Genomic DNA, 26,227 nt, shown 5'->3' on the forward strand with positions numbered 1-26,227 from the left:
TAGAGAGGGGGGGGGGGACACTCGGTGAAGTTACATGGAAAAATACCTTTAAAACAAATAGGAAGAAATATTTTTTTCAATCAACAAATCATTATGTTCTGGGACGTGTTGTCAGAGGATGTTGTAAAAGCAGTTAGTATAGCGGGGTTTAAAAAAAGGTGTGCATAAGCTTCTGGAGGAAAAGTCTATTACAGTTTTCTATAGAGACAGACATGGGGAAACCACTGCATGCCCTGGAATTGGTAGTACAGAATATTCTCTCGGGGTTTCCACAACTGGCATCGGGCTTGTTGCAGGGTTCCAGGTCTCAGTGCGTCTTGTCAGGTAGAACTGATGTTTCAGCCATCAGGCTGTGACCTTCTTCAGGGTGTGCGGGGAGGTTTGCAGATAGTATATAGTAGGTCCTCAAAAAGGGGATCACAGAACCATTTCACTGAGGTTTGGCCTAGAAAAGTCAAAGAACTTGGGGCTGGCCTGGATGGAAGGGCCTTGTATAATGACGGGGGCGGGGGAGGGGGAAGAAAAGGAAATGGAACTTCTGTGCCAGTAACTCATGATTTGGGAGACAGATGTCCCCCCCCCCCACTTCCCCATGCCAGCCTGCTTCCTTCCTCTCTTCTAGCACAGGAGGCAGAAGTGGCTGCTAGTTATAAGGTCCTGGTAGGTATGTAGTCACTTATATTTTGGGGAAAAAACAGATCAGAGCATAGGAACCAGCTCTGTGGGTGCCAGTGAAGTCCCAGTACAGGGCAAGTTCCTTCACTGTGTCCAGGGAGGGGCAATGTGTATTGTATTCGGCACCCCCTACCAGTCTGAAATGTTGGCACCTGTGGATCAGAGACCCAGGAGCACTGGGGGGTGGGGGGGGGTGTCAATGAACCTGTCAGAAGTGATCTTCCCTACCCCACTGATTCTGGAACAAGGTAGAGAAAGGAACCTCGTTCTGCCGGTTCAATCCCTGCTCTCAGAGAGCACAAGATTTCTTTTGGAGGGGGGGGGGGGAACCAAATCCTCTTTTCGTCGGCCTGTGGTTTAACCCTTTGCTTTCCAGAGTTTTCCAAAGCCCACTTCCATGCCTTCATGCACCACTGCCTTAGAAAGTTTGCTCAGCGTGCAGGGGCTGCTCCACTTCTCAACAGAGCTTCAGCCCTGCAGTGCAGCGGAACAGGTTGGTGTTTGTTTGATTTTTTATCACTGGACTTTTTTTTTTTAGTTCAGTTTCCTGTACTTTTTTTTTTTTTTTTTCATTTGCGCCTCCTAGTTTCTTTTTAATGTTGTTTCTCACTGGTTCAGGTTTCTTCGTGCCTCTCTCCCACTCCAGTTGCAGCTTGGGACTTACTGGGACTCGCTTGCTGGGGGGGAGATCCAAATTACCCCCCCCCCCTTTCCTCCTCCACCACCAGTCACAAGGCAGGGCCGGAAAGCAATTGCACCCCCTCCACCCAACCTCTGTACAAGAGACCTCAGAGCACAAACAGGTAGGAAACCAGCTCAACTTATTACACCCTTAAAGGACTAAACCTTAACTTCGCTCTCCAGAGGAGAAACAGCAGTTGCAGCTTGATTTGGGCTTTATTTCCATTTTTTTTCCTCCTATAAGAATTTGTGATATCCCCGCTGCAAGGTCATTCTCGTTCGCTCCCCCTGGCACTTTTGCCAGATGGTGGGAAGCATTTGGGTGGACAGAGAAAGGGATTCTGTGGGGGGTGAAGAAAATGTCAGGAAATAGATTTTATCCCTTTTCGTTTGCATTCCTCGGAGATGGAAGATGCCTCGGGGCTTCCTAGCTAAATGGATGGGTGCACATTGTAATGAAATGTGATAAAAAGTCTTCAGGGTCTATAGTGAAATAAACATCTCTCAATCTGAGGGACAAAAGCCATGATGCTCCAGAGCAGTGGAAAAAAAAATCTCCTCCATGCCAATAAATAACATTACGACGTGCATCTCCAAATTTTCCAATTTTTCTGGTGGGGAGCTGGCTTATTGTGCTGCAAGGGAAGCAGTCACACAGCTGGGTGAATCTCTCTGAGGGATGCCACCTCCCGCCACCTCCAAACTTGCTTGGAAAAGTTCTAGTTAAAAGGCTACTAATGGGACAGACTTGACAGAGGGTAATTTTGTAACAGAGCACATAAGTTAAGTGGCCAACTACTTACGTACTGAAAGGCACACGCAGCGCTGTACATTTTGACATTTATAGATGGTGCCTGCGCAGAAGACCTTACAATCTAACTTGGACAGACAGACATGAGATATTGGGTTGGGGATGCAGAACACAAGGTGAGAGGAGTTTAGGAGTCGAAAGCACTCTCGAACACTATATTTATAGAATTAGGCCAAAAGTGTTCTTGTGTTAACGCAGCATTAGTCAGATAGCACACACTTAAACATCCTGGAAGCCCAGACCAAATATATTCCATGTATTAAAAAAGGAGGAAGGAAGGTCAACAAAATCTTATCAACCATATCAAAGGCTGATGACACATCCATGAACTATTCCATGCATGTGTCCGTCGCTTTGTTTATCAAATGATTTGAATGATCGGATGGTATTTCCGCAGACCTCTTTTGCATGCAAAGTTTTTGGAGCATCGCTTATTGTTTAGAAATCGAAAAATTTACCGCCACTACTACGGTTCACAGGATTTTAACAGTTGACATTACAGCATCGGAACTTGAATGACAGCAGTTCTCCCCCGTCTGCTCTTTTCATAACAATATCTTTCTCTCTCTCTCATGCAGAGCTGTCCTTTCTGTCAATGATGTGTTATAACATCCTCTCTTCGCATGCTGGGAACCTTCTATCTGTTCTAAATCGCCCAAAAATCAATTCGCTGAATGTAATTATATGAGGATCCCTTGCTGTAAGAGTCATCTTTGTAAAATAAGCATGTTTTTGAAAAATTCTTTTGCTGCCTTGTTATAAAACTTGTTTCTTAAATAGCATATGAAATTTACAGTGTAAAGCACAAAGTGAGATCTATCTATACTAGCTGATTATCCGGCGTTGCCCGGATATTTATTTATCCCAATCATCTGTCTTTTTTGATAATTTTTACATGTTACCCCCCTTCCCACCCCCACAGTATTTTTTCCCAGATAGTAAGTGTATACCAAGTTTGGTTGAAATCTCTCCATGCGTTTCAGAGTTACGCTGGAACATCATCTCAGCGAGGCCGAAAACTATGGGGTAGACACTAATATCTGTCGTTTTTGAGAATTTTTACATGCCCCCCCCCTTTCCCACCTCCACAGTATTTTTCCCTCAGTTAGTAAGTCATAAGTATACCAAGTTTGTTTGAAATCTCTCCATGCATTTCAGAGTTAATTGTCTACTTGTATGCCCAGCCGTCTATCTTTATACCCCATTCTCGTCCAAAAAATCATCCAAGTCAAAAATGCCTAGGCCCTAGAGGTCTCAAAGTCCCTCCTTGAGGGCCACAATCCAGTCGGGTTTTCAGGATTTCCACAATGAATATGCATGAGATCTATGTGCATGCACTGTTTTCAATGCATATTCATTGGGGAAATCCTGAAAACCCGACTGGATTGCGGCCCTCAAGGAGGGACTTTGAGATCCCTAGAACAAGACCTTTTAGATGTGGGAGGGGCCAGCAAAGTGATGGACTGGACACCCAGACATGGCAACAGAGTAGTGGGGCACCTTACAGGGCACTGCTGCGAACTTCACAACAAGGGTGCCACATAAACATCTCACCACGATTCCCTTATAGGTCATGGTATGCCCCCAAAACACCCCCATATAGTGGCACGCGTGAATATAGTTTTGGCAGAACAAGTGTTAAGACTGGGATGGAGAATTTTTAACCAGCAGTTATGGCCTTAATAAAACTGTTCACCTTTTGTTTCTAAAGTAATGCAAAAAAAACAAACAAAACATAGAAATATATCTGTAGAACAAAGATCTTCAGATCAGACTGTGGACTTTGTGTTCATGAAAGACTTTTTATCTTTGGCACAGACCAGGGAAAAGAGGATGACATGGTCAAGAAACAGGCAGCTGGCATTTCTTGCACTACAGATAGCATTGCTGTTTTAGGTTCATAGACAACGGCGCAAAAGACAAAGGCGCGCGCCGACAACTGAGCGCAAGACGGAGGCGCACGCTGAAGAAAATTACAGTTTTTAGGGGCTCCGACGGGGGTTTTTGTTGGGGAACCCCCCCCACTTTACTTAATAGACATCGCGCCGGCGTTATGGGGGGTTTGGGGGGTTGTAACCCTCCACATTTTACTGTAAACTTAACTTTTTCCCTAAAAACAGGGAAAAAGTTAAGTTTTCATTAAAATGTGGTGGGGTTACAACCTCCCAAACCCGCCACAATGCCCCCACAATGCGGCGCGATGTCTAGTAAGTAAAGTGTGTGTGTGGGGTTCCCCCCCACGCCCCCCCCCGTCGGAGCCCTAAAAACAGTAATTTTGAGCAGCGTGCGCCTCCGCGCTGCGCTCAATTGTCTGGGCGCGCCTTTGTCCCAGCGCGCTTTTGACCTGACACCGCTGTTTTAACCCTTTAGTTGGCAGATGGTGAAACGACTGCTTTACGCAATTTGGTATTGAACGAGAGCAACAGGGCCAAGGTAACAGGCATTTGGAGATGCAGATCTCCCGTAAGAACCGTAGAAGACCCATGTTGCTTCTGAGCAACAAGGCCAAATAAAGGGTTAAATCAAGCAATTACAGTTTATGAAACTGAAGATTCTAGAGCAGTGGTCTCCAACCTTTCTCATATAAAGGGCCATCAAAAGATTTCAAGCTTCCACATTCTACTAATTTTGTAAAGTGCCTTGACCTGCTTATTCAGACCTTGGGAAGCAGAACTGAGATTGTGATGTCATAATGCCTCATTCCACCAATAAGAGCCAACCTCCTCAGTGATGTCACAATGGTTTGATTGTCCTGTACTCCCCTCTGCCCTCCAACCCAGCATGCTGATTAACCCTTCCCCTTAACTGTATCCATGACATCCTGTTTGTCTGTCTTGCCTGTTTAGATTGTAAGCTCTTTGGAGCAGGGACTGTCTTCTTTGGGACTCTGTACAGCATTGCGTGGATCTGGTAGCGCTATAGAAATAATTAATAGTAGTAGTAGTAGTAGTAGTGTGAAGAGTTTCCGTCTTTGGGAAGCAGAGCTGAGTTTGTGATGTCATAATGCCTCATTCCACCAATAAGAGCCAACCTCATCAGTGATGTCACAATGACTTGATTGTCCTGTACTCCCCTCTGCCCTCCAACCCTTAACTGTATCCATGACATCCTGTTTGTCTGTTTAGATTGTAAGCTCTTTGGAGCAGGGACTGTCTTCTTTGGGACTCTGTACAGCACTGCGTGGATCTGGTAGCGCTATAGAAATAATTCATAATAGTGGTGTGAAGAGTTTCAGTCTTTGGGAAGCAGAGCTGAGTTTGTGATGTCATAATGCCTCATTCCACCAATAAGAGCCAACCTCTTCAGTGATGTCACAATGTCTTGATTGTCCTGTACTCCCCTCTGCCCTCCAACCCAGCCAGCTGATTAACTGTTCCCCTTAACTGTATCCATGACATCCTGTTTGTCTGTTTAGATTGTAAGCTTATTTTGTTTTATTTTATCATTCAAATTTCATTTAAATTTCCCCAGAATTCTATTGCTTCAACGGTTCTCCCTCTGCATCTATTCTTATCTTCCCTCTTTTTAACCTTTCAAATTTCTTTAGATCATTGTAATCTTATTAGTATGTTTATTTTCTTATTTTTCTCCTCTATCTCTATTTTCTTTCTTTATTACTCTTCTAATTGTCATTTTTCCTGGTACTTTAGTTAGAGTGTGAGCCTTCGGGACAGTAAGGGAATTTCTAAGTACCTATCTTACTTATAATTTTAATGCACCAATATATTCATTGTAACCCGTTCTGGGCTCTTTTGGGAGGACGGGCTAAAAAAAATCGAATAAATAAATAAATAAGCTCTTTGGAGAAGGGACTGTCTTCTTTGGGACTCTGTACAGCGCTGCGTGCATCTGGTAGCACTATAGAAATAATTCATAGTAGTATTAAACATTTAAAATTAATACTAATATTGATTCTACTACCAGTGGCGTAGTAAGAGGGGTGCGGGGGGGGGGGGGCGATCTGCCATGGGTGCTATGTTGGTGGGGGCGTTGGCACCCCTCGTCCTCTCGGCTCCCCCGCCTCTTCCCACTCCTCCCTTCGCCACACGCATGCCCTCTTCCCTTCCCCCATACCTCTAGTTGGTCACAGACGCAAGCAACAAGTTCAATGTGCAACTCGCGATCGCATCATCTCTCCGAATGATATTGCTTCCGGGTGCCGCGCATAGGAGGTGACGTTGGAGGGAGAACAAATAGAGGTATGGGGGAAGGGAAGGAGGGGTGCGCACGTGCGAGGGGGGGATCAGGGAAAGAGCTGGGGAGGGGCAGACACTTCTAGGATATACTTTAAAAACTCACTTGATTTTGGATTGCCAAAAGGAGTAAATTCCATAAATGAGACACCTGAGTAACACACTTAAGAGATTGTGTGCAGGTGTTATATCAAATGGGCAAGATTGAATTTGACGTATTTACAGGATTTGAAGAGAATTTCAGCCAACTGTTGAGGGCCACAATAGAGGACTTTGGGGACCGCATATAGCCCAGGGGCCGAGCTTTGAGACACTGTTCTAGAGCAGTGGTTCCCAACCCTATCCTGGAGGACCACCAGGCCAGTCGGGTTTTCAGGATAGCCCTAATGAATATGCATGGAGCAGATTTGCATGCCTGGCACCTGCATTATATGCAGATCTCATTCATCCATATTCATTAGGGCAACCCTGAAAACCCGACTGGCCTGGTGGTCCTCCAGGACAGGGTTGGGAACCACTGTTCTAGAGGATTGGGGTTGTTGTTTTTTGTTTTTTTTTACATATGATGGGAAATGTTTAGTTGGGTTGGGTTATCAGATTTTACTTACATAAAATCCGGACCCATAGACCCGCCACCCCAGGCCCGCCCAGTTCTACCCATCCCTGCCCTGTTACACCCACACCTTGCCCCCCCCCTCGCCCCGTCCCCTCAGCCTATTTTTGTTGGTCGGTTGGGCATCCATGGGTGGATGCAACTCAATGATGTCACGCAATGGCGTGTCTGTGATGTCACCGCATTGCATCCGCGCATGCACGGATGCCCCTCCCGAAGCGATCTGCTTTTCAAAACCCGGACAAAGTGCCAGGTTATGAAAAGCCACCCGGACATGCTCTCTAAAAAGAGGACATGTCCGAGTAAATCCGGACATAAGAACATAAGCAATGCCTCTGCTGGGTCAGACCTGAGGTCCATCGTGCCTAGCAGCCCGCTCACGCGGCGGCCCCAACAGGTCCAGGACCTGTGCAGTGATCCTCTATTTATACCCTTCTATCCCCCTTTCCAGCAGAAAATTGTCCAATCCTTTCTTAAACCCCAATACCGTACTCTGCCCTATTAGGTCCTCTGGAAGCGCATTCCAGGTGTCCACCACACGTTGGGTAAAGAAGAACTTCCTGGCATTTGTTTTGAATCTGTCCCCTTTCAACTTTTCCGAATGCCCTCTTGTTCTTTTATTTTTTTGAAAGTTTGAAGAATCTGTCCCTCTCTACTCTCTCTATGCCCCTCATGATCTTATAAGTCTCTATCATATCCCCTCTAAGTCTCCTCTTCTCCAGGGAAAAGAGTCCCAGTTCCTCCAATCTTTCTCTTTCTCTTTCTCTCTCTCTCTCTCTCTCCCCCCCTTTCTCTCTCTCTTTCTGTCCCTCTCCACTCTCTATGCCCTTCATGATCTTGTAAATCTCTATCATATCCCCTCTAAGTCTCCTCTTCTCCAGGGAAAAGAGTCCCAGTTCCTCCAATCTTTCTCTATCTATCTCTCTCTATTTCTGTCTCTCTCCCTTTCTCTCTCTTTTTCTTTCTCTCTCTCTCTATTTCTCTCTGTCTCCCTTCCTTTCTCTCTCTCTTTCTGTCCCTCTCTACTCTCTCTATGCCCTTCATGATCTTGTAAGTCTCTATCATATCCCCTCTAAGTCTCCTCTTCTCCAGGGAAAAGAGTCCCAGTTCCTCCAATCTTTCTCTTTCTCTTTCTCTCTCTCTCTCTCCCCCTTTCTCTCTCTCTTTCTGTCCCTCTCCACTCTGTATGCCCTTCATGATCTTGTAAATCTCTATCATATCCCCTCTAAGTCTCCTCTTCTCCAGGGAAAAGAGTCCCAGTTCCTCCAATCTTTCTCTATCTATCTCTCTCTATTTCTGTCTCTCTCCCTTTCTCTCTCTTTTTCTTTCTCTCTCTCTCTCTCTATTTCTCTCTGTCTCCCTTCCTTTCTCTCTCTCTTTCTGTCCCTCTCTACTCTCTCTATGCCCTTCATGATCTTGTAAGTCTCTATCATATCCCCTCTAAGTCTCCTCTTCTCCAAGGAAAAGAGACCCAGTTTCTCCAATCTCTCAGCGTCTGGTAACCCTAAATTGGGTGCTTATCGACATTTCTATTCAGACCCCAGATTTTGGGGCTTCTAGGGTTGTCCTCAACACAGTTAATATGGTGGTTAATTGGGCGGCTTAGGTCCCGTAAATGGTGAAGGAGGGCTGAGCAGTTTTCTGCTACAGCACTACGGTGGACCTAGTGATCTTCCCAGATCTATGTGATAACGAAATTCCCATATCAGTGATTTGTCTCGTCTCTCTATCTTGTATGCTTACTGTTGGTTCATCCATAAATTGACATCAAAACTGTTCAAAGTTGTTAACATGCATGCGGACTGTGAAAACCCGCAGGAAGACCTTAGGAAATTGGAAGACTGGGCATCTAAATGGCAGATGAGATTTAATGTGGACAAAAGCAAAGTGATGCAGATTTTGAAGAATAATACAAATCATAGTCGCCAGATGGTAGGGTCCACTTTGGGGGGTCAACGCTCAAGAAAAAGATCTGGGTGTCATCGTGAACGATATGCTGAAACCTTCCGTCCAATGTGCAGCGGCAGCCAAGAAAGCAAACAAGATGCTAGGAATTATTAGAAAAGGGACGATTAATAAGACTCAAAGTGTTATAATGCCTCGGTATCGTTCAATGGTGCGACTACGACCTCACCTTGAGTATTGCGTTCAATTCTGGTCTCCTTATCTCCAGAAAGATATAGCGGCACTGGAAAAGGTTCAAAGAAGAGCGACCAAGATGGCAAAGTGGATGGAACTCCTCTCGTATGAGGAAAGAGAAAAGGTTAGGGCTCTTCAGCTTGGAAAAGAGACGGCTGAGGGGAGATAGGATTGAAGCCTACAAAATCCTAAGTGGAGCAGAACGGGTACAAGTGGATCGGTTTTTCACTCTGTCAGAAATTACAAAGACTAGGGGCTCCTTTTTACTAAGGTGCGCTATAATGCCCCGCAGGCTAGACGCTAACGCCTCCATAGAGCTTGCGGTAGTATTTTTGGTTTAGCGCAGGGTGTGCGCGCGCTAAAAACGCTAGCGCACCTTAGTAAAAGGAACCCTAGGGCAGTGATTCCCAACCCTGTCCTGGAGGAACACCAGGCCAATCGGGTTTTCAGGCTAGCCCTAATGAATATGCATGAGAGAGATTTGCATATGATGGAAGTGATAGGCATGCAAATTTGCTTCAAGCATATTCATTAGGGCTAGCCTGAAAACCCAATTGGCCTGGTGTTCCTCCAGGACAGGGTTGGGAACCACTGCCCTAATGAATATGCATGAGAGAGATTTGCATATGATGGAAGTGATAGGCATGCAAATTTGCTTCATGCATATTCATTAGGGCTAGCCTGAAAACCCAATTGGCCTGGTGTTCCTCCAGGACAGGGTTGGGAACCACTGCCCTAATGAATATGCATGAGAGAGATTTGCATATGATGGAAGTGATAGGCATGCAAATTTGCTTCATGCATATTCATTAGGGCTAGCCTGAAAACCCAATTGGCCTGGTGTTCCTCCAGGACAGGGTTGGGAACCACTGCCCTAATGAATATGCATGAGAGAGATTTGCATATGATGGAAGTGATAGGCATGCAAATTTGCTTCATGCATATTCATTAGGGCTAGCCTGAAAACCCAATTGGCCTGGTGTTCCTCCAGGACAGGGTTGGGAACCACTGCCCTAGGGGACACTCAATGAAGTTACAGGGGAATACTTCTAAAACCGATAGGAGGAAATATTTTTTCACTCAAAAGAATAGTTGAGCTCCGGAACGCGTTGCCAGCGGAAGTGGTAAGAGCGGTTAATGTAGCTGGTTTTAAAAAAGGTTTGGACAAGTTCTTGGAGGAAAAAGTCCATAAACTGCTTTTGAGACAGTCATGGGAGAAGCCACTGCTTGCCCTGGACCGGTGGCATGGAATGCTGCTACTATTGGGTTTTTACCAGTGACTAGGATTGGCCTCCGTGAAGACGGGATACTTGTTCTAGATGGACCAGTGCTCTGATCCAGTAAGGCTATTTGTATTGTTCTTATTATGAACGGTGAAACACACTTACTGCCACTTCCTGTGATACAGGTTTGCAAGGACAAATTGTTTGAGTTCCTTGCATGGGTCGAATCTTGAATGCAAAACATTCCTATTGCTGCCTCCATGCTGCAGGGGGCACTATGTATGCTTAAATTTGAAGAAGGTGCAACTAGCTCAGGGGTCTCAAAGTCCCTCCTCGAGGGCCGCAATCCAGTCGGGTTTTCAGGATTTCCCCAATGAATATGCATGAGATCTATGTGTATGCACTGCTTTCAATGCATATTCATTGGGGAAATCCTGAAAATCCGACTGGATTGCGGCCCTCAAGGAGGGACTTTGAGATCCCTGAACTAGCTGGTGGGTTTTGGAGCCCCCCTGAGAACCAGCATGTTTAACACAAGCCCTGACCTCCTTTGAGGCAGCTCTGAAAAGATAACATGATTGCGTTCGTTCCCTGGGTAGAACCTTGATCCATTTATTTTTGGCCAGGCTGTCACTCTACCTTTGCTTTCTTTTAGCAAACCTGGTATGAAATGGTTGGCGCTTTCTTTTCAGTGACAGGTCTTTTTTTTCTGTAGCAGCTCATTTTATCTCCCCTGCAGACGTTTGAACGTAACCTGCAGATCCTTAGGTTCTGAGCTGTTGAAAAAGAAGGGTATTATTATTTTTTTTTTTTTTTGTATGAGTTGAATCTGAGAAGAAGAAGAAAGGAGCTTCCTGTGGGAATGGAAAAAATGAATCAGTTTGTTTTTAAGCTGAAACGAGATTTTGTTTCCCTTCTGGCCTCACTGCGGTGCATCGGATGAAGCACCCCTGATTCTCAGGGCCCTGCAGACGACGCCACACACTGTAAACTCATGACTGCTGACACATTTTTATGATCTGTGGTACCACTCGGTTATATTCATTGCAGTGGTTGTGCAAATTTTCTGTACATAGATCAAATTATTTAGCGTTTGCTTATTTCTAAGTTCCCCATGTCTTCTTCTAAAACACACCCACATACTTACACCCCTTTTGCTAAAATGGGGCGGGGCAATTTAACCCTCTTCTGTGCCAATCATGTTTCAGCAGGCATTTCGAATTTAGATTTGAGATCGTAGTATCATCCCTAGGGCGAATGATTGTAATTTCGTCCTCCGGTTCTTCCCAGAACCTAAGAAAGGCTTATGCAAGTACACTAGAGAGTTGCGCGGGGACAGAAATCCCACCCATCCCTGCCCGTCCCCGTCAGGATCTTCTCCGTCCCCACCCGTCCCCGTCAGGATCTTCTCCGTCCCCACCCGTCCCCGCCAGATCCTCTCCGTCTCCACCCATCCCCGCAAGGAATTACCTCCATCCCCATCCGTCCCCCATAAAAAACAGCAATTACTTCCGACAGGATCATCAATTCCACAGTTTCTTTTGCTGTTTTCCTTGTGGAATCTCTTTGGTGGAACCCTTTTTTGTTTTCTGTTCAGGTAATTAACTTATAAACCCCCTCTTTTACTAAGGCTGACATGTCCATTATATTATATGGACGGACCCTGCTTCCAAAGCCTTCCATCCCCGTGGGAGTCCCGTTGGCTAGAGGGGGTCCCCGTGGGAGTCCCGTGGGCCAGAGGGGGTCCTCGTGGGAGTCCCGTGGGTTGAGGGGGGTTCCCGTGGGACCCCCACAGGATTCCCATGATCCCCGTTCTAGTGCAGACCTAAAGTACATCTTCAAAAATACTGTATATAAATAGAATGGAGTCTCCCTCTGCTTTGAGAAGTGTACTTTTCGCAAATAAGTGTACAGTAATTTCTATATTTACTGAGGAAGGTATTCTAGATCAAGTCTACCCCTCACTTCAGCTTCATCCTCCTGCCCAGGAAAACCACAAATGGGAAGTGGACATGTTTTCACCCACGGAGGAGATCAGAGTGCTTTTAGTTCCTGTTTATCAGGGCCGACTCGACCTACGGACCAGGTGAGCACTGGCTCGGAGTGCCGAAGATAAAGGGTGCCAGAACAGATCCCTCTCTCGCCTGCCTGACTGCCGGTGGTCTTTGAATCCCCCCCCTCACCTCAACTTCGATTACCTTTACATTTTCAGAGAACACCAGCAGTGGCAGCGATCCCTACACACCGTCTGCACCTGCCCTGAGCCTTCCCTCTGCTGCATCCATGACTTCCTGTTTCTAGCAGGGCAGCAGGTGGCAGAGGGGGAACTCCAGGCCAGGAGCAGGCAGTGTGCATGGATCACTGCCACTATTGGTGCCCTCTAGGAGTGTAAAAGTAGACTAGGGAGTGGGAACGTGGAGACAGAGGGGAAATGTCAGGCCACAGGTGGGAGGGGGAGAGAGTGGAAGGCGAGAACTGAATTACAAGTGGGAAGGAGGTGCAAAGGTTGGCTCAGGGTGCCATAGTCCCTTGAACCAACCTTCTGTTTATTCTTTGCAGGATTTTGATTAATCCAAGCCTGAGATCTGCTCTAGCCTTTGCTGGTCATGGACGTGGGTCCTCTGACTAACGCAGGTTTTCCTTTCCTTAGGAGAGATATCAGATTGTAAGGGATTTGGACTTGAATATCACCTTTTTGTAGTTATAAAACCACACTCAAAAAGCAATTTGCATACAGGTACTCCAAGCATTTTCTCTATCTGTCCTGGGTGGGTTTGCAGTCTATCTAATGTACCTGGGGCAGTGGAGGATTAAGTGACATGCCCAGGATCACAAGTAATGGCGCAGGATTTGATCCCACAACCTCAGGCTGCTGAGGCTGTAGCTCTAACCCTTGTGCCGCACTCTCCTCCCATACAATATCAGAAGTCAGCCAATTATAGAACAATAAAGCCATTGTGACATCACATATGAGGTTGGCTCTTAGGCATTGGTGGAATGAGGCATTATGACATCACAATATGAGCTCTGGAATGTTGGTACTATTTCGGATTCTGCCAGGCATTATGACATCAGGGAAAAGAATTACTGAGGTCCAATGACCAACATTTATTAGTCATCCCATCACTTAAAATTATCAATACACGACCGCACTTCATCTTTTCCGTTACAGCTCCTCAAACATGGAATTCCCTCCCTATTTACTTAAGAGAGGATAAATTTAAGAGCAAACTTAAAAGCTTTCTTTTTAAAGACGCATTTAATGACTACAAGGACTGTCTAGGAGTTTCAAATTATTTTCATAACTTCTATGAGATTCTTTGCTCTTTCCCTTCCTATTGTTTTCAACCATCATGTGTCTTTTCTTCTATCAACCAAATTGTATTTCTGTCCTCATCCTTTCCTCACGTTTTATTAGAAACATAGAAATAGACGGCAGATAAGGGCCACGGCCCATCTAGTCTGCCCACCCCAATGGCCCTCCCCTACCTTTCTCTGTGAATAGATCCCACGTGTCTATCCCATTTGGCCTTAAAATCAGGCACGCTGCTGGCCCCAATAACCTGAGGTGGAAGACTATTCCAGCGATCAACCACCCTTTCAGTGAAAAAGAATTTCTTGGTGTCCCCGTGCAGTTTTCCGCCCCTGATTTTCCACGGATGACGACAGATAAAGACCTGAACGGTCCATCCAGTCTGCCCATTAGTTATACCCATTACAAATACATGATTAAATTAACTTGTCTCTTCTTTGCTATTTCTGGGTCATAGGCTGTAAAGTCCACCTGGTATCGTCTTAGGTTCCAACTGCTGAAGTTGCCATCTAATCAAGCCATTGTGACATCACTGATGAGGTTGACTCTTAGGCATTGCTGGAATGAGGCATTATGACATCACAATCTCAGCTCTGGAATGTTGCTACTCTTTGGGTTTCTTCCAGGTAACATAGTAAATAGAAACATAGAAACATAGAAATAGACAGCAGATAAGGGCCACGGCCCATCTAGTCTGCCCACCCCAATGACCCTCCCCTACCTTTCTCTGTGAATAGATCCCACGTGTCTATCCCATTTGGCCTTAAAATCAGGCACGCTGCTGGCCTCAATAACCTCTAGTGGAAGACTATTCCAGCGATCAACCACCCTTTCAGTGAAAAAGAACTTCCTGGTAACCCGTGCAGTTTCCCGCCCCTGATTTTCCACGAATGCCCCCTTGTTGCCGCGGGACCCTTGAAAAAGAAGATATCTTTTTCAAGGGTCCCGCGGCAACAAGGGGGCATCGGTGGAAAATCAGGGGCGGGAAACTGCACGGGGACACCAGGAAATTCTTTTGTAAAGAAATTATGTTTGTAAAGTTAGTCTTCAATATGTTTTGTAAGGTTCAGTTTTTTTGTTAGTTTTGTTTGTCCCCCAATTTTGTAATTTTATCGATTTGTTCATCGCTTAGAATTTTGAATAAGCGATTAATCAAATTTTATAATAAACTTGAAACTTGTATACTGCCTCTCACTGCATTTTCCCTGTCTGCCCTGGGGGGGCTCACAATCTATCTAATGTATTTGGGGCAGTGGAGGATTAAGTGACTTGCCCAGGGTCACAAGGAGCAGTGCAGGATTTTAACCCAGAACCTCAGGGTGCTGAGGCTGTAGCTCTAAGCACTACACCACAATCTCTTCATTTTAGCATCATCTAAGGCGGACTATATAAATTCTGCGACAGTGCACAGCGTCACCTTGCTGCTGCTTGGATAGCCCTTCATTATTCTTAAATAACGGATTATTGAAGCTTTGAATCTTTGTGATGAGGCCCCTCTAATGGTGATCGTAACGGTGGCTTTAAGACGTATAACAGAACTTCTCCAGCTTAACAAACAGCGATGTCACCTTTTGGCCGATTGCCAGAGCTGTAGACTCTAGATCACACAGTTTCTTGGCCCAGAACGGGCTGAGATGCTTCCCCGCTACGCAGCCCTAATTGGTGAATTTGAATTTCTGGAACGCTCGGATTCTTTCTCAGTATTATAATTCCGCAGGGATGTGCGGGCAGAACATTTTGTTTCATTATTTTTTTTCCATACCTACGGTATTACCCTTGATAATATTTAGCAATTAATCACATTTTTCACCCTTCCTGTTTGATTTTAGCGCCGGCCTATGAGCATCCAAACTGTTACTGCCCTGGCCGGCGCTAAAAACGCTAGCGTGGCTTTGTAAAGGAGGGGGTAAAGAGAGTTAGGTGTTTAACACAGGTGCTAATTTATACCGTATTTTTTAATTTTTTTTTTTTAACCTTAACATTGAGGTAAACTCTTAGGGTTAGATTCACTAAGCCCATGGATCCGATCCGATCCGTGGGCGATCCGAGGCCGGGCGACCGATTCTGAACGCGCTTGCATGCAAAGCAGGCCGATCGGAGGCACGCCCCAACCGACCGCACGGATGGCTGAAGAGCGATCCCGGCGCATGCGCAGACCATCTCCTGTGCCTGTAGACGGTCTGCGCATGCGCTTGCACCAGCGAGGTCAAAACAAAGGAGGAGGGATAAAGAAGTAATCCAGGCTGAGCCAGGCCTGATCTCTTCAATGGGACTCGCTGCCGCCTTAAAAAAACAAAAGCCGGTTCATGCGCCGGGAGGGGAGTGGAGGAAAAATCTCCAGGGCAGCTACGGAACAGAACACAAACCCGCTCTGACTCTCCTGCTCTCTGCCGCCCTTCCCCGCAGTGCAGCTCCGGTTTTAACCCGCAGGTTAAAACCAGAGGCTCACACTGCGGGGAAGGGCGGCAGAGAGCAGGGCAGCCAGAGCAGGAGAATCGGGGCAGAGAGCAGGGTTTGAGCACAAGCGACTGGTCCTCACCAGTCACTTGTTTTTTGATTGGCCAGCCCGTCGGTGTGTCAGAAAAAAGTTTAGTGAATCGAGTCCTTCCTGCTTTGCATGCCGTTTCCCCTCATTTGCATGCATGGATCGGGATCGGATCAGTACACAGGTTAGTGAGTTGGGTCGGAGGGAGATCGGGTCGCAAAGGGCTCGCAAACCGGTTTGCATAGTGAATCTAGCCCTTAGCCTGTTACTGTGCATTCAATCCTGCATTAAAATCTTAATGTGATTTAATGTTAATGGTACGAAATGGATGGGACAAGGGCAGGGAACGTAGCTCAGACATTAATGAATATTAGAGTAATGCATGTTAATGGACAGGCAGGTAGGCTGATACTACCTCTCCATAGTGTAACTCACTGCTTCCATGCTAACTGTTGCATGTCAACCCTCCCCATCCCCCACCCCAAACTCTCTACCCTCAAACTATAGGGCCTAAATCAATCCTCAAACCTTTTGAAAAGGTGGTGCTTTCCCAGTTGCTGCATCACACTGACTTCACTAATGTTTTGCACCCATAGCAGGTCAGCTTCAGACCAGGACTTAGTACCGAGACCTTAGTCACGCCCCTTATTAATGATCTTTATTCAGCTTTTGACACTGGCAACGTAGCTTTAGCTATTTCCATCAGCCTCACATAGGGTTACCAGACGTCTGGATTTCCCCGGTCATGGCCTGCTTTTAAGGTCCGCAGTCTGGACAGCTTTTCAAAACCCGGCACTTTGTCCAGGTTTTGAAAAGCTTGGGAACAAAAATCACAGTCGGGCTGGAGCGCAGGCAGCGGAGGGCGGGGCGGGATTGGGGCTGAGGCTGGGGCGTAACAGGGCAGTGATGGGTGGAACTGAGTGGGCCTGGGGGTAGGTCTAGGGGCTCCGGATTTTCCAAACAGAAAATATGGTAACCCTAACCTCACTGCCCCTTCTGACTTGTTTGATCATGATTTGCTGTTGATTTGAGGAAGCCACATTATTGAAATGGGCCGGCCTAGCAAAGGCCCCGAGGCTGTCGATGAAAACCGTGTCTAAATTAATCCCCGCGGCAGCTCTGTGGCAAAGTTAAAAGTACACTGAGCTGCCACTACTGTTCCAGGGGTGTGGAGAAGACGCTATACGCGGCGAGAGGCAAGTCAGCTGGCCAGCGCTTCTCTTCCTCCTCTGTGAGCCGAGGCACATGGTTTGCAATACACTGCCTTAGATGCATCTCATTTGAGCTATTTTTCCTACGATACGAAAAAAAAAACCCTGGAAACTCATTGAACTAAGTGTATAGCTCTTGATGGAGACTATGGGATCCTTTAACTAAGGCACGCTAACTGATTTAGCATGCGCTAATCGATTTAACGCGTGGTAAATAACTAAGGCGCCCATTATATTCTATGGGCGCCATAGCATTTAGCGCGCCTTAGTAAAATTACCCCTATGTTGTTTAACTTGCTTTTTTACCAAACATTTCAAACCGTCCTCATAAAACGACAAAGGCTTATAAACGTAGCCACCCTCTTGAGAGCCTTTCTGTTGTCGTGCAAAATGTTTTTGAAAAAGCAGCGACTTTACTGGCGTGCAGAATTTCATGTACGGTGATATACCATTTCTCTGGTAACCTAAAGAAAATTATTTCCCAAATTTAGGCGCATGAAGGTAAAAGTGGTGCCCCTTGATTATTCCATCCTCACCTCTGACGGCAGTGGCAGTGCCAAACCCATCTGATTGCCTGATGGAAGCGCTTTTCCTAGAGCCTAGCTATTAATAGGGTTGAGACATAACTGGCAAACTTGGGCAAAGCCCTTTAAACACCAGAGCCAACAGCTTAAAACAGGGGTAGGCAATTCCGGTCCTCGGGAGCCGGAGCCAGGTCAGGTTTTCAGGATATCCACAATGACTATGTATGAGATGGATTTGCATGCACTGCCTTCTTGAGATGCAAATCTATTTCATGCAAATTTATTGTGGATATCCTGAAGACCTGACCTGGCTCCGGCTCTCGAGGACCGGAATTGCCTACCCCTGGCTTAAAACTTAGTTGACCTTCTATAAGTAACCATCATATTGATGCAAAAGTGGAAGACTTGAACCAATTCTTTTCACTCTCATCATCTGTATCCTGTATCAATTGTATCCAGCCCTGAAATGTCCTGTCTGTCTGTCCAAATTAGATTATAAGCTCTTCTGAGCAGGAACTGTCTATTGAATGTTAAATGTACAGTGCTGCATATGTCTTTCAGCATTATAGAAATGATAAAAAGTAGTAGTAGTAGTAACCTACCAGACTGCATTACAGTAGTCTAATTTTAACAGGATCAGTCTTTCCTCCAGTATCCTAAACTTTCTATAGACAAGAATGTAATTGGCAAAACTGTGAAAGGTGGCAGCCCTTGCCTGGGTTCTGTTTTGTCCAGTGGTATTAATTAGAGCACTGGTTCTCAACCCTGTTCTGGGGGACCCCCCCCAGCCATTTGGATTTTGAGGATATATCTAATGAAGATTCATGAGACATGCCTATCTCCTCCATTATATGCAAGTCTCTCTCATGCATATTCATTAGGGCTATCCCGAAAAACCAACTGGCTGGGGGTCCCCCAGGACAGGGTTAAGAACCACTATAATAGAGAATTAATAGAAAATATGATATCTCTCAACTTTTTGAACATACAAATGGGAAAGGTAAGGCACTGTAAAAGTTGTCCCAAGATATGTTGGCAAAATGGGACGTTGCAAGAGAGAGTTAAATAACAAAAAGTGTTATCTTGAAAACTCTGAAAATGTTGCCTTGAATCCAGTTTGCAGTCATAAATTATTGTCATCTCATTGTTCACAGAGATTTTGGTTGAGGTCCCTTGTGACACTCGACAACATTTAACGAGTGGCAAGATATTACAGCTCCTCCGATGCGACGCCTTAAGCCAAGAGCCAGCTTTCACCACTCATCGCTGACGCTTGCGACCTTCTGACACGAGCTCCTTTCATTTCCCTGGAACATATCACAAGGTAATGACAGTCGGCGTGAAAATTAAACTGAAAAACACAAATACCATTAAAAAGTTTTGCTTGCTTTTCTTTGTGGTTATTTTCACGGGTTGCCTTTCTCCGCTCGTATCGTGTCATGCATTATTAATTCCTGTCACCAGCTTTCTCTGGATACCCTTGGCAAGAAAGCTTGATCTTAATGGGAGGTGCCCCAGTTTAGAAGAATCAAATGTAATTTCCCTAGCAAAATATCAAAATATAAATATGAGAGAGCAATGAATAATAACAAGGCATTAAAGCATATTGGTTATTTATTACTGGCGGAATACAGGAAAACATTAGCCTATGAAAGATGAATTAATCACTGCTGTGTATGGGTGAAAGCTTCAAAGTCACCTTTATGCTTGTACAGTGGGTGGCTTGTCCCCACTAGTATAATTATAACCTTCCATGAGATGAAATGCAGTTTGCAGGACCAGTCTGTATATTTATTTACCACATTTCCTTATCTGTCCCGGTGGGCTCAAACTCTTATCTAGTGTACCTGGGGCAATGAGGGGATTAAGTGACCTGCCCAGGGTACCAAGGAGCAGTGAGGGATTTGAATCCACAACCTCAGGGTGCCAAGGCTGTAGCTCTAACCACTGCACCACACTCCCCCATATGATCTGTGTGTTACCCTATGGCTTACCACTAGATTGATGGAAATAATTAATCTGACTGAAGCGACTGAAATTGTTAGGGACCTGTGTACATTTATTTCACTGCTTCTCAAAGCTTCCTGTCCTCTCAGGATGTCTAACCAGTCAGCCAGACGCCAGCCGATCGCTAATAAAGGGATATTTTTCCTGTAAAAAAAAAAAAAAATCACTTTTGGGTAATTGTTCTAGAGGCGTGAATAATGAAATGACTTCTCTCCACAGATCTTGTATTGCTCCTCAATTACAATGTTAAAAGTAGGCACGAACCCTGTAATTAAGGGCTGGGTTTTCCTGCAATTTCAAGGGAACGCGTCAGAATTATGAAATTTGACAGTATTCCTTTTGAGTACGTTATTTCGGGGGTGAGAAAGGAAAAAGATTTCTGACACATCTGATAGGCAGTTTCCTGCTTGTTCTATATTTTGTGTGGTTTGTTAGCACTAAATGTTAATTGCATTGCATATAAATGATTGGTAAATAAAATAAATTCAGGCTTTTTTAAAAAAACATTTTTATTATTTTATTAAAAATACAATAGTGTAATACATTTAATTGAAAATAGCAAGATATTACAGAGAATACACTATTTCAAACAAATAATATTATAGAATCATAACTATACCCAACCCCCTTCCATCAATCTAATATAATAAAATGGTAGGCCGTGCATGCGCACTAAAAAAAACGTGTTCCCTGATCTGTCGTGAAAATACGACTGCGCATGCGCGGCCCCGGCGGCGGCTTTCAAATTAAAAAAAAAAAAATACACAACTGCGAGAGAGGAGCTGCGGCGGTGGCGACTTTCAACGACGAAGAAGCTGCAGCTCGGGAAGTCGGGGCCTCCCCCACCACGTACAACCCGCTCCCTCTCCTACAGCTCCGGTCCCCGCGTCTGCCTACCCTTCCCCCCAACACAGCGCATTTGCCCCCCCCCCTCTCCAGAACGAATCAAGAAATGGAGCCGAGCCGCCCTCCGCAACAGACCAGAGGAGTCCTTTGCCGCTCACCACCCTTCCCTTGCCGCTGACCTGACTACCTACCCGGCGATTTAAGCAGCAGTCTCTTCACACGCTGCTTCAGGCACTTCTACTGCCCTGAATTGCTCTGCCGCGTCTCTGATGATGTCATCAGTGACGTGCCAGAGTAAATCAGGGCAGTAGAAGTGCCTGAAGCAGCGTGTGAAGACTGCTGCTCAGGCTGCTTGAATGGGAGCAGGAAGAGGTGATGATGGACAGGGGGGGAAAAAGGAAGGGAGGCCTATTGTTGAACAGGGGGAGCAGGAAGAGGTGCTGATGGACAGGGCGGGGGAAATGAAGGGAGGCCTACTGCTGGACAGAGGGAGCAGGAAGAGGTGCTGATGGACAGGGGGGAGGTAAAACAAAGGGAGAAGGACTGCTGCTGGATAAGGGGAGCTTGAATGAGTGGTGGTGGACAGGGGGGAAAAATGAAGGGAGGCCTAATGCTGGACAGGGAGAGCAGGAAGCGGTGCTGATGGACAGGGGAAAAAAATGAAGGGAGGCCTACTGCTGGACAGGGGGAGCAGGAAGAGATGCTGATGGACAGGGGGAAAAAATGAAGGGAGGCCTACGGCTGGACAGGGGGAGCAGGAAGAGATGCTGATGGACGGTGGGAGGGGGTGGAGGGTGGAAATGAAGGGAGACCTACAGCTGGACAGAGGGAGCAGGAAGAGGTGATGATGGACAGGTGGGGGGGAAAGGAAGGGATGCCTATTGTTGGACAGGGGGAGCAGGAAGAGGTACTGATGGACAGGGGGGAGGTAAAACAAAGGGAGAAGGGCTGCTGCTGGATAAGGGGAGCATTGAAGGGGTGGTGGTGGACACAGGGGAGGTAAAAAGAAAGGAGAATGGACAGGAAAAAGTGGCTAAGGAGACAGAGAGAGAAAGAAATAAAGACAAACACACACATATATTCTAGCACCCGAGGGAGGAAAATGCTGCACAGGGAAGTAGGGAGGGGGGAAATGCTGATGCACAAGGAAATGGAGGAGGAGGGAATGCTGATATGGCTACTGTATAGGAAAGTAGACAAGGGGAGATAAATGCTGCATAGGGGGCAGAAAGAGAGACAAATAGAAAGAAAGACAAATAATAGGAGGGAGGGAGACAGAAAGAAAAGAAGAAAGACACAAGGGCAGGGAGTGAGACAGAAAGAAAGAAAGACAGACATACATATATTCTAGCACCCGTTAATGTAACGGGCTTAAAGACTAGTTATTAATATTAACAATACTAAACATCTTTAATATGAAGATTTAATATCCATATTTTTAGTACCTTTCCCTTCCCTACCCCCCATCCCATCCCAGATGTCTAATGAAAAAACTCAGAAGGCAATATATTATCTTTTAATGCGAAACAGCAAATAAAGCCAATGGACTCCATATTTTGTTAAAAAAAACCACTAAACCCTAAACATTCTGCGTTCACTCTCTCATATCTATATGTATTACATACATTTGTCCACCAAAATGTATAATTTAGTCTGTCATGATTTTTCTAGTTTTTTGTGATCATTTGAATCGCAATTCCAGTTAAAATCAAGAAAAGACGGCTTTTCAATTTATCAAGGGGAGGATTAATATGTAAAATAGTACCACAAATTATTGCTTCGTTTGTTAATGGAATATCCGATTCTAAGACTATATTTATTGTCCCCAAATTGACTTCCAAAAATTAAATATCAGCGGACCAAAAAATAACAGATGATCTCAAAGGCACCCAGCGTAAGAAGATGTTTGACAGTCTACTAGCGACGCAAGCAGCGAAATTGGACCACGCCATCTCCAACCTGCTGATGACAACAAGCAATTTCAAATCTTTTCACAAAGAAATCAAAACCCATCTATTCAAAAAAATGTATACAGATGTCCTAACTCCAATCTGGATTCCCCTTAGTGTGACTCCCCCATCCTCCCTTCTTCACCAGTTACCCTTCTCCTCAAAGCCCAAGCTTGTCAACTGCTTTACTAACTGCATATATACTGAAACTGCACTATATCCTATCTGTATAGCATCCCGAATTGTATATCCACTGGAACAGCCCAGTCCTCCTTGCTGTATCCCATTCCCTAAACTATACTACACCATTCTTCTTGCAACTCCTCTGAAAATGTACTTCTTCTCGTAGAAGTCTCTTTGTAATCATCCTGGAAATGTCCAGTTGTCTCTTTTGTAATCCGCCCAGACCTGCAAGGTTGAGGCGGAATAGAAATCAGTAATGGAATGGAATGTAATCTATAGTCCCCATATCAGCATGACAGTGCCAGCATCTATATCAATGTTTTTCAACCTTTTTACACCTATGGACCGGCAGAAATAAAAGAATTATTCTGTGGACCAGCACTGGTCCGTGGACCGGTGGTTGAAGAACACTGGGCTAAGTCGTGGGCCAGACCCCGCCCATCTCTACCCAATCTCCGCCCCAGACCCCACCCCCATAATAGTACTAATTGCACCTTGCACGTCCCGTGCCTCATCCGGAAGCCTTCCCTCTGACATTGCAACGTCAGAGAGAAGGCTTCCGGTTCAGGCGCAGGACGCCCATAGGAGCCACTGCCCGTGGCTTTGTGCACTGAATCAGTTAAGAAGAGGGAGCTGGCTCGAAGATAACACCGCATCGATCGCACCGTGGACCGGCGGTTGAAGAACTCTGTTTTGGGCCTGATGCACGTGCTGGCCCTGTGGACCGGCAGGAAATTTCTGTGGACCGGCACTGGTCCATGGACCGGTGGTTGAAGAACCCTGATCTATATGATCTATTTTAGCCTGCAGATCCTTTGCTACCAGACAAATTTAGTAGGACATCAGGCTGCCCAGTGGAATAAATTAATTTCCGAATTTGTGAATAAAAAAACAAAAAATAGTCTCAGAGATATTTGGAGCATCGAGATTAAGTAGTATATTTCTGTATCTCGTTGGCCACGAATTTGGATTTGGGGGTTAAAATGTACAGCGTCAGCATCTATGAGATAAACACGGTGCTGAAAAGTTCTCAGTCCAACCAACCAGCTTCCCAAATTCTGAGCATCATTTTGCCACTGAAGCTGGGCTCTTTCGTAAATAAACTGAAAAGCAATTAGCAGGGAAGAAATACTCCGCCGAATAGCGCTTGGCCCCTCTTCAATGAAGGCTCTCGACAAAATATTCAAAGGCAAGGAAATAACACTCCAAGCGAAGATCAGACTTGTCCACACACTCATTTTTTCAGTGGTCAATTACGGATGCGGAAGCTGGACTCTACGGGAACATAGGGTTGCCAGACGTCCGGATTTCCCCGGGCCTGCCCTCTTTTCAGAGGACTGTCCGGGTGGCTTTTCGAAATCCGGCACTTTGTCCAGGTTTTGAAAAGCCAATAAGATCGGGGTCGAGTCTGGCGTGCATCTGCACGTGCGCGAATGCATTCCAGACCCAGTCCAAAGAGATGAGGTTTGCCTGGCGCTGGAGTTGGAAGGCGTAACAAGGCAGGGCCAGGCATGGAACGGGGTGGGCCCGAGGGCGGGACAGGGCTGGGCCACGTGTCCTCCTTTACCAGATGCAAAATCTGGTAACCCTACGTAAATAAGACGGAAGGTTGACTCGTTTGAGCTTCGGTGTTGGAGAAGGATTTTGTGCGTGCTGTGAACTGCCAGAAGAACTAACAAATCAGTTCTGGAGGAGATCAAACCGGCTATGTCAGTTGAAGCCCAAATGATGAAGTTTCAACTGTCTTATTTTGGTCACAGTGTGAGACGAGAAAGATCATTGGAGAAGGACATTATGTTTGGGAAGATCGAAGGGACCAGGCGAAGAGGGCGACCTGCAAAAAGGGCAGTATATAAATCCCTTTCCCTCATAACATCCAAAAAAAAAAACCCCATCCCATTTCACAGCCATTTTTGAACAGGAAATGCATTGGGGTTTACTGTTCCAAAATATACAAGAATGTCCAACATGAACGGCCATTTTGCAAACTGAAATGTCCAAATTGTGAATGCCACAAATCCAGGGGTAAGGACATCTGACTGGAAGCATTTTTACAGACGTAGCCATACAGACATCCTTGTATAGCAGAGGGGCGGTCCAGTGGTCAGTGCAGTCAGGGAGGGGCCCTATAATGAGGCCAACTGAGGCGGTTGGCTCAGGTGGCTGTTGAAGGAGGAGCAATTTGCTGCCAGCCAGCCTACTTGCTGGTCAGATCTCTGCCACTCCCCGACAACTAATGCTTTCACCCTTGCCCCATCAGCATTTTTCTCATTCCAGCCCTCTCTCCCTCGGCATGTACCTTCAATTTGTCATAGAAGTTGCTGGATGGCAGTAGCGATTCACAGAGTTACCCTGCTGCAGGTCCTGGCGTCTACTCCCCACCGCAGCCTGCCCCAGCAGAAACAGAAAGTTGTCAGAGAGAATAGGCTGTGGTAGAGAGAAGATTCCGGGACCAGCAGCAAGGTAGCTCTGTGAATCGCTAGCTCCACCTGGCAACTTTTATGACAAATTGAAGGTAGATGCAGGGGGGGGGGGGGGAGGGGTGGAAAGGGAAAAATGCTGATGGGGAGGGGGAGAAGGGTGAAAGTAGAAAGCCTAATATTTGAGGTAGCCCTTGTCCCATCCCCATTATGGATGGTCAGGGGGTGGGGAGGGTTGAATGGAAAAAATGCTGATTGGTTGGGGGGAGTGAAAGCCTAATAGTTGGGTCAGTGCTTGTCAGAATTGCTTCAAATGCTGCTGGCCCACCCATACACCCCTACACCCCTTCTATAAAATCTTGAAGCCACAAGAGGTTCCTTGAGAAAACTTTCTCTTTTTAGGCCGCCAAAATGGATACATGGCTCGGAAAAATGATGCTAGAAGCCTCTTCTTATTTAGATATTAGGAAATTACTAAAGGCTCAATTATTTAATAGGCTGACATCGTAATGGTTTTACCTGTTCTCCTATTTCAACCATGTTTGCATTTTATCTTCATGTTTCTTACTTGCATGGTTTGTCTTTTCATCTTGATCAATTTTATTGAAATGTTTCTGTACCTTTTATTCTGATTAATTTTATTGAAATGGATGTACTGCCTTTTATTGTGATTTCATTGAAAATGTATGTATGTATTGTTTTTTTCTCATGCTGTGAGCCGCTTAGAACCTCCCCGGTATGGCGCATGTAAATAAATAATAATTATTATTACACCTTTAACGGAGTGGATCCAGCAGGGTGCTACCGATAAGGCTGAGTGGGGGCTTGTGAGAAACTGCTTCACACACAGAAGAGGATGGATCTCGTCTACCCACAAGCAGCCAACTCTCTCTCTCTCTGTCTATCTATCTCTCTCTATATATATATTTCTATCTCTCTGTCTCTCTCTCTCTC

At 45.7% G+C, this 26,227-nt stretch overlaps 1 protein-coding gene across 2 annotated transcripts in view; it reads left to right on the top strand.

Annotated features, from left to right (window-relative positions):
• Window positions 1-1,051: 1,051 nt before the first annotated feature.
• The window catches only part of CARD11 (caspase recruitment domain family member 11), a 163,007-nt gene continuing 137,831 nt past the window's right edge, over window positions 1,052-26,227 (top strand). Inside the window, exons 1-3 of one of the 2 annotated variants that reach the window (XM_033914550.1) lie at window positions 1,052-1,168; window positions 1,322-1,478; window positions 19,023-19,192. The gene's annotated coding sequence lies outside the window, so the exon portion shown is untranslated. Of the gene's footprint in view, window positions 1,169-1,293; window positions 1,479-19,022; window positions 19,193-26,227 lie in introns of both variants that reach the window. The other variant, XM_033914549.1, reaches the window with a different exon arrangement.

Source organism: Geotrypetes seraphini, chromosome 11 (assembly GCF_902459505.1).
Source record: "Geotrypetes seraphini chromosome 11, aGeoSer1.1, whole genome shotgun sequence".
Classification (NCBI taxonomy): Eukaryota; Metazoa; Chordata; class Amphibia; order Gymnophiona; family Dermophiidae; genus Geotrypetes; species Geotrypetes seraphini.